At 43.0% G+C, this 13,902-nt stretch overlaps 1 pseudogene; it reads right to left on the reverse strand.

Annotated features, from left to right (window-relative positions):
• Nucleotides 1-4,269: 4,269 nt before the first annotated feature.
• Nucleotides 4,270-13,902, reverse strand: part of LOC110333423 — a 110,367-nt pseudogene continuing 100,734 nt past the window's right edge.

Raw genomic sequence — 13,902 nt, forward strand, 5'->3', positions numbered from 1 at the left:
TAGCCAGAAGCTGGAAAGAACCCAGATGTCCCTCAACAGAGGAGTGGATACAGAAAATGTGGTACATTTACACAATGGAGTACTACTCAGCTATTAAAAACAATGAATTCATGAAATTCTTAGATAAATGGATGGATCTGAAGGAGTCAGGTAACCCAATCACAAAAGAACAGACATGATATGCACTCACTGATAAGTGGATATTAGTCCAGAAGGTCAGAATCCTTTTTAGAACGGGGAACAAAATACCCATAGGAGTTACAGAGACAATGTTCAGAGCAGGGACTAAAGAAACAACCATCCAGAGACTGCCCCAGTTGGGGATCCATCCCATAAACAACCACCAAACCCAGACCCTATGGCAGATGCCAACAAGAGCCTGCTGGCAGGAGCCTGATATAGCTGTCTCCTTAGGGCCTCTGCCAGTGCCTGGCAAATACAGAAGTGGATGCTCACAGTCATCTATTGGAAAGAGTACAAGGTCCTCAATGAAAGAGCTAGAGAAAGTATCCAAGGAGCTGAAGGGGTCTGCAGCCCCATAGGAGGAACATCAATATGAACTAACCAGTACCCCCAGAGCTCCTTGGAACTAATCGAAGAAAACACATGGTGTGACTTGTGGCTCTAGGTGTATATATAGCAGAGGATGGCCTAGTCAGTCATCAATGGGAGGAGAGGCCCTAGGTCCTGAGAAGGTTCTATGCCCCAGTATAGGGGAATGCCAGGACTGGGAATGGGAGTGGGTGGGTTAGGGAGTAGGGGGAGGGGGAGTGGATAGGGGATTTTTGGAGAGGAAACTAGGAAAGGAGATAACATTTGATATGTAAATAAAGACAATATCTAAAAAAAAAAAAAGAAGAAGTAATTTAGAGGGAAAACATGGCAGTGATGCCTCATTGTATGATGCTGTTCATGTTTGGGCATCGTGGAAACAGAAAGAGAGGGAAAGTGACCGTAGCATCACTTAAGCCAAGGCTATTTGACCCTCTAGTACAATAATCAAAGTGGCAAATAAGTGTCTATTCAGAAAAGTAAAAATAATAAATAAATAAAAGATTTTACTAATATAAATCTGAATGATAAATCACAAGCCTCTAGAATTTTTATTTTACCATGGCTGTGAATGTGAGCAGAATCCACAGCAAGAGAACCATAAGTTAGGCGGTTGTTGCATGGGGCTAGCCATGGAGGTGGCAAGACCACCTCGCAGAGAGTACCTGGCAGTAGTGTGGAATGGTGCCTTTTTAAATATTTTCCGCTACAGGGGAGGGCACCACATACTCATCAGAGGAAAAAAACCACCAACATGACATTGTTATTCTTAGTATCTATACACCAAACATAAAGGCACCTGAGTTTATAATTGAAACACTACTACAGCTAAGTATGTGACCTTCACATACTTATAGTTGGAGACTTGAATACCCCACTCTCACCACTAAACAGACTATTCAGACAAAAAGTAAACAGAGAAATGTTGGAGTTAACTGATGCCATAAACCTAATGGACCTAATATACTTACAGAGCATTTCACCCAAACACAAAGAATAAGGATTTTCTTAGCACCTCATAGAATGTTCTCCAAAACTGACCACATAATCAGACACAAACCAAGTCTCAACACACTAGAAAACTGAAATAACACCCTGCATCCCATCTGACCACCATGGATATCTGTATATCAACCACAGCAGAATCAACCAAAAGCTTTCGAACTCATAGAAGCTGAACAACTCACCAACAAATGAAAAATGGGCCAGGACAGAACTCAAGAAAGAAATTAAAGACTTTCTGGAATAGAATGAAAATGAATGCACAACATATCAAACTTCCAGACCCAAAAGGCAGTGCTAAGAGGCGAGTTCATAGCACTAGTTTATATATTTAAAAAAATGAGGAGATATCATATTAGTAAGAGCACACCTAAAGATCTTGCACAAAAAGAAGAAATCATGCCCAAGAGGAGTAGATGGTAAAAATACTCAAATTCAGGACTGATATCAAATAGGAACTAAGAGAACAATACACAGAATCAATGAAACAAAGAGTTCAGTTTTTGAGAAAAATCAGCAAAACATACAAGCCCTTATCCAAACTAACTGAAATAGAATATTTTGTTGATAGAATACCAACAAACTCAGAAACAAAATATAGCATGTTATGTAAAAACATAACAATAGACACTACAAAAATCCAGAGAATCATAAGGACATAATTTAAAAAATCTGTACTCCACCAATTAAAAAAAAAATCTAAAAGAAGTAGATAATTTTCTCACATATACTGCCTACCACAGGTCAATCAAAATCAGATAAGAATTTAAACAGATCTATAACCCCTAGGGAAATAAAGCAGCCATTAAAAGTCTCCCAATCAAGAAAAAGCCCATAACCAGATGGTTTTAGGGCAGAATTCTACCAGACATTCAAAGAAACTATTCCAAAACATAGAAACATAAAGAACATGGCCCAATTCACTTTACAAGACCACAGTTACCCAACACCCTCATGATATAAAGACCCAACAAAGAAAGGAAATTGCAAACCAGTTTTTCTTAGGAACTAGGAAGAATGATCCTGAGTGAGGTATCCCAGGTTCAGAAAGACAAATGTGGTATGTATTGCTTACATGTGCTTATTAGCTCTTAGATTAACAATAACCAGCTAAAATCTACAGAACCACAGAGGGTAGGTGTAGAGAAAGAGAGTAGGTAGGAGGTCTCCCTAGGAAAGGGAAATAGAATAGATAGTTACGGCTGGGGATGTCGGGTGTGGAGAGGGTGCATAAACGGAGATGAGGAAGGACACTGAGGGAGAGAAAGAGAAACTTGAGGGCCACTTACCACGGAGTATGGAAGTGTAGTACAGCAGAAGTTTCCTAAAATATACACATATAAAGGTGATCTAAATGAAATGACCAAATAATGGTGGAGACAGATCATCTTTTGTCACCAAATGAAGCTTCCAGTAGTGGGATTGGTTAAAATAATTGAGTTGTCAGCCAAAGAATTCCCATGGGAACCCTTGTAATACCCAAGCTATTGCCAAGATTACAGGTTACTCTTCACAAACTGAGAAAACCAACAGCCAAAGCTCCATTGCTTAAGACAACACATGCACAATTCAATAAACACGGAGAAGTTGTGCTGGTGTCTACATAAAACCTTTACCCCCATGTGCTAGCATCTTTAGTATGGGAAGGTATTCAGCATACCACCAAAGGAAAAATATAAACACCAACATGGCCAGAACCTCTTTGCTCTACAGGGCTATCCTCCCTGCAAGATATGCCAGAACAACGGTGGCACAAAGCTTATGGGAGTAACCAACCAATATCTGGCTTAAGGCCCAAAGTATAAAATGGAATCCATACCTGACACTTTTGGAGTGACCAAGGACCCAAGACTAGAGGTCCCTGGGACCTAGAGTAAAAACAAATACCACTTTTTTTAAAAAGTAGCAATATACTGACTCCTAATGGCATTCTGCTATACTATCAGTGCCTTGCTCAGCCGCCATCCAGAAGCTTTCTGCATCCATCACCCCCGCAACAGATAGGAACAAATACAGAGACCTATACAGTCAGACATACAGAAAATGAGAGACCTTGGAACATTCAGCCCAAAAGACTTGTCTCCATCACAATCCTCCCCTCAGAGTTCATGGAATTTCAAAGAAGTGGGAAGTAGGAAGAGTGTAAGAGCCAGAGAGATGAAAGACACCAAGAAAGCGAGGTCCTCTAAATCAACAAGATAGTCGCACATGCGGACTCACAGAAGCTGCGGCGTGCAGAAGTCTGCACCAGATGGAGACCTAGAGCTGAAAAGAGAAGTGGGCACAGACCCCATCCCTGACACAGAAGCGATAACAAGTTGCAAATAAAAATTTAGTTTCCTCCAAGGGAGTCTCACTGGAGAAACAAGTTACTCTTAAGAGCAGGCTACATGATGGCCATCAGAAAATGAATTCAATGGCACCTTTGGAGGTTCCTTGTCTTATAGTGTCATGCCAGGGCTTTTCTTTTTATTATTTTTATTTTTTATTTTTAATTTTTATTTTTTATTTTTTACAATATCTAAAGTGGGATTTATTTGGTGGACCGCAATAAGTTCTCAGAACATTTGCTGTAACTCAGGTAGAAATAGGCAAGTATTCACATTAGTCTGTAGTCCAAAAAATTATTTCAACTAAAATATGTCAATTCTCACATCTGCAGTGGCTTAGAGACAGATGGTCCGTGTTGTGTTTCTGCAGTTTCTTCAGGCAGAGGTACAGTGCTCAATGCTTTAGAGGGTTAGGCAAATTCATTTCCCTTTTGTTCAACAATGCCTCATCTCCACTATGTAAAACCTGGTCTCCAGTGCCACTATCTCTTATCTGCCTTATGTTAGGTCTTACTTCAGGGCTACTACACAAAGTGATTACGTTATAAAAGGCCTCCAGATCACTCTGTTCAAATGTTATAGATGGCTTCAGTGATGATCCAGGAGCAAGGGAACTTTCTCCAATGATTCTCAGGTTGATACATTTGATTTTCCAAGTATTTTCCACAAAAGGGCTACGGATAAGTCCAAAAATTTGTTCAAACATGCCCAAACAAGAATTTCCTCTGTGGACAGTCCCTGCAACGCCAACCATAACTAATCCATGAGGAGAAGACGCACATTTTAGTCCTTGAGAATCAAGGTTGGGACTGAGAAAGAGAAATTCCTCTTTGACTAATGACAGTAAGCGAAGGCTGACGATTTCTGCTCCTTGGTAATCTGTCATGTTTTGTTCTGAGGTGTTATAATAAAACCTAAGCTTGGCGTCATGCCAGAAGTGCTGTGGGCCCCAGTCATCGTGAGGTGGGCCCAGAAAAGGATGCTGAGAATTAAGAAGTTCAAAAAACCAATGACAGAATTCTTATTTTATTTATATTTTTCTTCTGTATTTTTATTCTACAGGTCCTTTCCTTACACATTATGTAAGGAAACTTCCAGTGTAGTGTTTTTACGGGCTTCACGACTGTGCAAACAAATGGGTCTCTTGAGCTCCTTTCTTTCTGTTTGCTTTGTCTAATGCCAATGTGTTAGTCTTTGTTTGTATCTTACTATACTTTATTATATTTCATTATTATCCCTTAGAAGCCTGTTTATTTTCTATTGAGAGACAGAAATGGAGTGAATCTGGGTGGAAGGGAAGGCAAAGAGTAATTAGGAATAGTAGAGGGAGGGGAACCATTATCAGGGTATATTATGTGAAAAAAAAATGTTATAAATAAAAAGAAAAAAACTAACATAAAACTAGATACAGGAAACCTTTTTATTTTTACATACATGCCTTATTGTGACAATGTGTGTGCTTGTGTGTATACTCATGCATGTGTGTGTACATGTATGTGTCCAGATGGTGCACATGTACATGTGTATGTACATGTATGGAGACCAGAGGATACTCTTAGATGAAATTCCTCAACTGCTATTATGCTGGTCAGTTTTTGTCAATATGACAACACTACTGTCACTTGGAAAAAAGGAACCTCAGTTGAGGAACCACCTTCATTATATTGGCCTTTGACCATGTCTGTGGGGCATTTTCTTGATTAACGCTTATATCAGCATATATCCCACTATGGGCAGGCAGTCCTGGGCACTGTGAGCAAGCTATGGGCAGCAAGCATTCTTCTAAAGCCTCTACTTCAGGTCCTGCCTCCAGGACCCTCCTTTGAGTTTCTGTCTTGGCTTCCCTTGACAATGTACTGTAAGCTGTAAGCCAAATAAATCTCCAAATTGCTTTTGGTAAGGGTTTTACCACAGCATCACAGAAACCAAACCAGGACAACCATCTACCAAGTCTTGTTTTTGTTTGGAGTTGTTGTTGTGTTGTGTTTTGATACAGTGAGATACCAAGCTCACTAAGAACACTAGGCTGAGTGGATGGCAAATATCAGCAAGCTACCTGTCTTAGTTTCATTTTAGTAGTTGTGGTCAATTACTCCAATGAAAGCTGCAGTAGGAGAAAGTTCATCACACAGTTCTTCAGAGCTGAGAAGCCAAGGCAGCAGAGATTCAAAGCAGATGGTCACATCAAGGACCAAAGCAAAGAAAGGGCAGATGTGTGTGCGCCTGTGCACAGCTCACTTCTCTACTCTTACCGTTCAGCCCCCAAACCTAGAGACCAGTGCTGCCTACTTCCAGGCCACACCTTAACATAATGAAGACTGTCCTTCACAGATGAGCCAACAGGTCACCCTAATTATGATGATCCCTTGTCAAGTTGACAATTAAATTAGTCATCACACCTCTTCCCCCGGATTAAAGCACATGCTGCAATCCTGGATCCTTCTGTGGGTTCTGGGAGACTAAATCCAGATGTTCACGCCTGCAGGCAAGCACTTTGCTGACAGAGCCATCTCCCGAACCCATTTAAACTCATTTCTATGGTAAAGAAATAAGCTAGGTAATCAATATAAATTTTAAATGTCAAAAATACATTTTCTTGGAATAAAATTTGATGTGGAAAATGAATAGAAACACAGGTTGAAAGTTATTAAATATCCAACAGCTAGAGAAGACAATATTTATGCATTTTGAGTGTATGACAGCCTGGTATCAAGTCCTCCATTTGTGTTTACATTCCAAAAGATCTATCTCGAAGCATAATGAAAGGATTTACTCTTGAAATGTCAACATTTATATTATACAGAAAATTCTGTCCCTTGTAGTTAGTTAAGTTGTGAAGAGAAAAGCTTTAATGCCATCTTTAAAATGTGCAAAGGGGTACAGTTTTCTGGATCCTTTTAGGGTGTAGGCTAATAAGATTGGAAAGCAGTTGATTTGCAGAATTCAGAGTTACTGGACTCAAGGTACCAAGAGACAAACCATAGCATCTGGGTAAGGAAAAGACCCAGAAGGGCCCAGCCAAAGTCACTGTCATTTGTTATTCAGTGAGCAAATGCATGCTTTCTCCCAACTCTCTCTCCCTCTCCCAACTCTCTCTCCCTTCTCTCCCCTCCCTCCCTCCCTCTCTTTTAATGGGAGGTGAAATTGAGGGCCTTAAAGATGCTAGTGTTCATTTGAATAAGAGTGCTCCTGCAGGCTCATATATTTGAATACTTACCTCCCCACCCCACCTTTGTTGGTGGGACTGCTTAAGAAGGTTTAGGAGACATTGGAGGAGATACATGGCTAGGGTAGGCATTGAGGTTTTAAAAGCCTACTCCTTCCCAGGGGTCTCTCTCTTGGCTGCTAACTCTCAGATCAAGATGTGAGCTCTCAGCTCTTCTTGAATGCACAGCTCACATGGATGCCACTGCACTTTATATTATATTTGTGACCAAAACAAAAATGTATGCTTGATTCCTCCAAGAAATATTTATTTTAATCTCAGTCGACCTGTACAGAATTGTGGCACATTTTCCCCTGCCCCCTCCCTGATTTTGACTGGCATTGTCAAGATGTCCATTTGGGTGTTATAACTGAAAGACTCTGGTTAGCCAAACAGAAATCTGGAACTCTGGCTTTCCTCTCCTGGCCTCCATGCCCCTTTTTAGGCATCTGTGAAATGGGAGGGGAAGGGATAGAAAGCCTGAACTTTCCCAGAGACTTGGGAGCCCACTGGCCTTCCAGTGCAGCCCTGTCTGTTTTGAAACCACTTCAGTGATGCTAAATCCCCAGACTCGTCTATACATTGTCCAGGCCTGTGACAGTGAGTGGGAGTAGTAGACTGAATTCTGATCTACCCCGGGCATTGGCACAGCTGGCATATAAAGTCATAGCAGTTGAATACCCTCTATACAAAAGCTGTATGAGGCAAACTGTGGTCTCTTACATTTTAAACGCACTGGCACTTGGGGGAGTGGAAAATCCCCCTAAGGCCTATGTTTTTGCATTTGAGATTTTTTCCTTCTATTTTATTGATTGCTTATTTCCTTTCCTTTTCTATCGGCTTCACTTTTTAGTGCAGTCTCAGGTTCACACACAATGCTTTCCATCTTCTCTGTACCCACTGGCTGGTGGCCAAGTTCCTGGCACTCATAGTCTTTCAATATATTTATTGCTGACAGACCTGCCCAGGAATGGCATTCAGCCCACAGTGCTAAGGATGGAAAGGAAAGGAAATTAAACTAGATACCAAATGGGATAAATACTGAAGAATTTGCAGAGAGAACAAAGCCTGGGAGGATGGTGCTTCATGCTCAAGGAGACAGACAAACCTCCCAGAGCCTGAGGGTACCACAGCAGTGACAGAAAGCACAGGCCCCCTTAGCCCCTCAGGCAGAAGACGTGACACTGGAGCAGTGGTTAAGCATCCCAGCACTGTGGGCAGGTCTGAGGCCAGGGATGCTGTACACAGCAGCAGTGAACTGTCACCATTAGCAACCACGTGGCACACAACTTCTAAGTAAGCTTCAAGCTGGAGCCGTTTGTGGGAGCCTTGAAAGTGGGTGAGGGTTCCAATGCAGCCAACTGTCACTCCATCAGAAAACATGTTTGCATTCCTGTCTTCCTGGTGTCAGCCCTGAAGTGTGTGTCTGTCTGTGTGTGTGTGTGTCTGTGTGTCTCTGTGTGTGTGTGTGTCTGTGTGTCTGTGTGTGTGTCTGTGTGTGTGTGTCTGTGTATGTGTGTGTCTGTGTGTGTGTCTCTGTGTGTGTGTCTCTGTGTGTGTGTCTCTGTGTGTCTGTGTGTGTATGTCTGTATTTCTGTGTGTGTCTGTCTCTGTATGTGTCTGTGTGTTTGTGGCTACACAAACACCTACACAAAGGCTAGAAGAGAAAGTCAAGTGTTCTCCTCTGTACCTTGTCCCTTGGAGACAAGGTCACTCCCTGAGCCTGGACTCATGTTAATGGCCAGCAAGGCCCACTGATCTTCCTGACCCACCCTATTACACAGTCAGTGCTGGGGTGGCAGACAAATGGGGCTATTCTTGATGTTTTTATGTAGGTGTTGAGGGCCTGAAGTCAGGTCTTCATGCTTGTGCAACAAGTGTTTCTACCCAACGAGCCCAATTGTTGATTCTTTCTTGAACCTTCCATGCCATGTATCTATAAAGGTGAGGGGAGATCACACCTGACCATAAGATCTTCCCCGAAATCTTACATTCTGTACTGGGGAGATTCTTCTACCCCAGACTTTCCTCCTGGGTTGAGACAATGGTTAAGGCATTAGAAGGCTTGCTTGCAGAAAAATCAGAGTCCTGGGGACCTTGGTTGGAGTAGGAGTCATCTTACAGTTTGAATAGAGTCATGCAACCAGGGAAGATGGGTGTTGGTGCAGTGTAGGAGCTGGCCCCTACTCTGCTGCACACAAGATACAGAGCTACTGGAATCTAAGAATCTAGCAGTGGCTTGACAAGATACATTCTCCCAGGGATTTCTCAGGCAAGGAAACGTGCTTCATGTTCAGTGGACTGGGATGTAGTTAGTAGAAGAGACCTTGCTACAGTATGAGCTCCAGTATTATAAATGAAAAAAAAAATCATGCTGAACATATTGTATCTGGCATGGTTAGCCTAAATGGTACAAGACTCTGATACTTTGGCCAAGTTTTTCTGTAAAAACCACAATGTTTTGTAAAAGAAAACAAAACTTTGAGTAGGACAAAGGAAACACATCCCAACTGTATGGGAGGTCCAAGGTCCAGAGTGGATTCTTAGTGCAGTCAGCAGAGATTCTGTCCTCTGCTTAGCCTGGGTGGGGTTTGAGTCCCAGGCTTCAAAATGAAAGCTTCTTGAACCTTGGTTCATCCCATATCATTTCAAGACTTGGCTGAAGTCCCTGAGGCCCGTTCAGCGTAGTCAGTGCTTGAAAAGGCTCTAAAACTCTGTAAGGAACATTTTCCCAATGAATCATAATCTAGTGAGTAGGAAGAGAAATCAGTCAAGTAAGTGTCAGTTTCCCTTGGACCATTTGGACCATTCAGATAAGGACATAGTGTGGCCACAGTCTACACTTTTTTGTTTTGTTTAATTCCTTACTTGAATTGGTTCTGAGGCAGGAAGCGAATGTCTGCAAACATAACTGAAAAGACGACCAGCCTTGGCAAACAGGCTTTGGAGACATTTTCTAAGTGATTGGTCTGGGATTCTGCCCCTTGGCCATAAATCCCACTAAATGAGCAATGTCCAAGTCTTCAGCCAGAAGTGCCTGGAGTGAGTGCCCATGGCAGAAGGCAGTGAGCCTGGGAGCAATCGTCTCTTAGACTGGGAATCAGAACAATCAAGAACAATGAATTATTAACAGACTCTGCGAAGTTCAAATTCAGGATTTCTGGATCTCACAGTGGTTTGTGGAATTCGTGTTTCTCACACCCTGTCAAAGCTAGTCTGGAGGCAGCAGCCACTATCATACTGTTTTCACAGGGCCTACTTAAGACCAGCTCTGTCTGGCTCAACCTAAGCCACCTAGACAGCAGCTTCAATGCTTAGAAGTTTCTGGGCATAGCAAGTGATCTCTCTAGTGGAGAGAAAGCCCTGTGGTAACAATTCAGGGTAACATCTAGCTGACACTCACCTTTGCACGGTGGCAGTCAAGCAAGCTCAGAGGTTCAGAGGTGGAACATAATTTAAACACAGGCACACACATGCTTCATGCAACTTTGAGAGCTCCACTCAGCATGAGCATTGCTTTGGACAAGTGCTATTTTTCTATTTTCTAAACCAGGTAGATTTTATGACAGCCATGCTCCTTGGCCAGATCTGTGTCTGAAAGAGTTTGCAAAGGTCTGAGTCCCATTATACTAGCAGCATCAAAATGATGAGGCAAGAGAAACACGGTACAGTAAATGCTTATAGGGACTCCTCCAAAGAGAGGCACACAGTGAGCTCGGAACCATGGAGCAGCCATTGGGAAAGGCTGCATTGCATTGAGCTACCGTGCTCAGGAAGTATACCATCAGGACAAGGCAGCACAGACACCTGGACAGGGTGCAAAGGGAATAGACACCATGCCCAAGGTTGGAGAATAGGACATTTTTAAAAAATAATCTTGTTTGACCTATCTGTTGTTATTATTGTGTGTGGATATGCATGTATGGGCATGCAGGTAGAGTCCAGGGAACAACTTTGTAGAATAGGTTCTCTGTTTTTACATAAATCCTGGAGATTGTACTCAGGTCATCAGACATGAGATGCAGGCACCTGTATCTGAGCCATCTGTAGACATCATAAGGTGGTTTTTGTTTGTTTGTTTGTTTGTTTGTTTACTTGCTTGTTTGTTTTTGTTTTGTTTTGACTTTTTTTTTTAACTAAGGAAGAAGGTTTCCCTGAATGATTCTTTCAGTACTAAACCAAGGAAGGTCCTGCTTTGGTCACCTTACCAGAGATTAACTGTGAGCAGCAGGTTGGTCTGATGGGATGCCTGTCACCTCCACCCAGCAGACAGGCAGGGGATCAGTCATGAGAAGTGACAAGCTTCACAAAGTCTGGCTGACCTTGGGTTTCTGACAAGCAGTGCTTATAAACCTCACCAAGCCCACAGAGTACAGAGAGCAAAAGGACAGTGGGAGCCAGGGAGGCTTTCCATTGGCAAACCCAGCACAAACGGTGGCTTTGATTCTACTCAGGCTGCAGCTACTGAAGAGAAATTGTAAGGGGAAGGGGCCCATAAAAAGCCTTGCTAAGTGCAGGCTCCAGTGCTGGTCCCTAGCACGCCTGCCTGGTGAATCACGCTGAATGCCTCCTGGGAATGAATGGCAAAATGACAGCTGGCTCCCATCACCAGGGAAACTTAAATCACAAACCAGCCCAGCCCCTATGCCTGGGCAAGTCGCCTTGCCTGGGCCTAACTCAGACCTTTTGTAGGTAGCTCATGGAGGAAACCCCTTAGAGTGGTCTTTGGCAATGGCAGCTAGAGACACTGAGTCTCAGAGTAAATAAGACAATGCACCCTTGGTCTTCTATCTAGTGCTGCAGTTAAGAACGAAGTTCACGCCCATGAAGGACACTCCCTTCCTTTCATAACCAGAGCTCTCACATAGATATCCTGTGCTGGAACATTCTGTCCTGTGCCAACGCAGCCTTTCATCCCAGCAGTGGGCATAAACAGAGGCCATTCCTAATCTAGAGACTGCTCCCAGAACCTCCAGAGTCATTCTCCTTGGAAACCTGATAGTCACCGAGACTCCTGGGCAAAGGGACTGCTGTCTCCCAGTTGTTTCTCCCTCATACCCTACTCTACCTCCACCGCTCCTCCTTACATCATAGTGGCAATACAGTTCCCCATTTATCTTTAATTTGTACGTACTTCTTATGGAGACCTCACTAAAAGAGAGACCCCCATGGTGTCTACAGAAAGTAGAAGAACTCACTGTACTGTGCTGTTTTAGATTTCAATTTATATTTCCTTGAAATAAAGTTGCCAAAATAAAAGTAATGGGACAGTATTCTAATTTCATTTCTGTTTCTGTGACAAAATACTCTAAAAAACAAAAACACAACCTAGAGGAGAGTGACATTTATTTCAGTTGACAATTCCAGGATACAGTCCATCACTGTGGGAAGGTCAAGGCAAGGACTTCAAACAGCCAGTGATGTCACATGTAGAAAGGAATGGATGGATGCATGCTCACTTGCTTGCTTGTGCCAATTTAATTTCTCTACTCTTAGGCAGTTCTCCACTTGCCTAGGGAATGTGGTGATGCCCACAGTGAACTGGCACATTCCACTTCAATTAATTTAAAACACTTTCCCACAGACATACCCCCCACACCAACCCAATGTAGACAATCCCCCATTGAGTATCTCTTCCCATGTGATTCCAGGCTGTGTCAAGTTAATAATTAAAGATAATCATAATAGAGGGGGTGTCCTAGCAACTTTTCCATGAATTTCTAAAATAAACACTCTAATCTGTGTACTTTGCATATGGTATCTTAGATGCAGAAATTAGAGACGTGGTCCATGCCCTTGAGGAAACCGTTGTTGCTGTTGTTGTTGTTGTTNTTGTTGTTGTTGTTGTTGTTTTCAGAGAGAAAGATAAGTCATGAATACCATGACAGCAGTCAGGCAAGAGGCTGTGGGAGCCTTGGGACCTGGGAGAGGCCATTGGCTTGGTGGGTAGAAGATGAAGGCTACTGAAAATCAAGAACAAGGGTCATCAGCCATCTACAAAAGGGTAGAAGATGCAGGAGGCATCAGTCTGTCTGTCAAATGACAGAACCTTAGAGCAAATGGCAAAGCAAATGGCTGGCAATCTGGCTTAGTGGTAGAGCCCTTTCTTAGTGGGCACAGAGGATGCTGTGGGTCCATCCTTAGTAGTCTCCACTCAGTCACTCCCAAAATAGGTAAAGCAGGTCCCTCAGGCCTTGTGTGCAATGAGAAACAATTCAGGGTTTATTAGTGGGGCTTTCTCTGGGAGTTTGGGGGTTTTACTGACAAGGATTTTAGACAAAGATCCGACTATCAGATATGTCTCTGTTGTTTCTATAAAGGAAAAGTCAGGGCAAGATGAGGCTCGAAGTAAATAAACTAGCCAGAGGCTGTCAGCCATGGGTGAGGAGAGGAAGCTAGATCTGGGTGGGGAGGGCAGGGATTGGAGGGAGGTGGGAAAATGACTTGTCATTTGGGAGTAGACAGTTTTGTGAGCACTGACTCTGAGAATTTGGGAGGGGGGGGCATCTGGAAGCAAGACTACCAGAGTGAACCAAGGCTGGAGCCCCAGTGTTTAGAACTGGGGTGTGCTCTACTGTGGCTCAATGCTGGAAGGCTATGGAGAAAAGAGTAGATTGCAGCATGTAGTAGCTCCAGGCTCAAGCTTGAATAGGGTCTCTTAATGGAGTAACAGCCTGATGTTCAGTCCCAAATGCAGAACACACTGGGTCATCTCTGATACATGTGTTTGAACCTGCATGGGTGCTAGGAAAGCACCTAGCACAGTCACTCCAGACACTCTGAGCTGCCCCACAGACTCCCTCTCGGAGGGCT

The sequence above is a fragment of the Mus pahari genome, chromosome 15 (assembly GCF_900095145.1).
Source record: "Mus pahari chromosome 15, PAHARI_EIJ_v1.1, whole genome shotgun sequence".
NCBI lineage: Eukaryota > Metazoa > Chordata > Mammalia > Rodentia > Muridae > Mus > Mus pahari.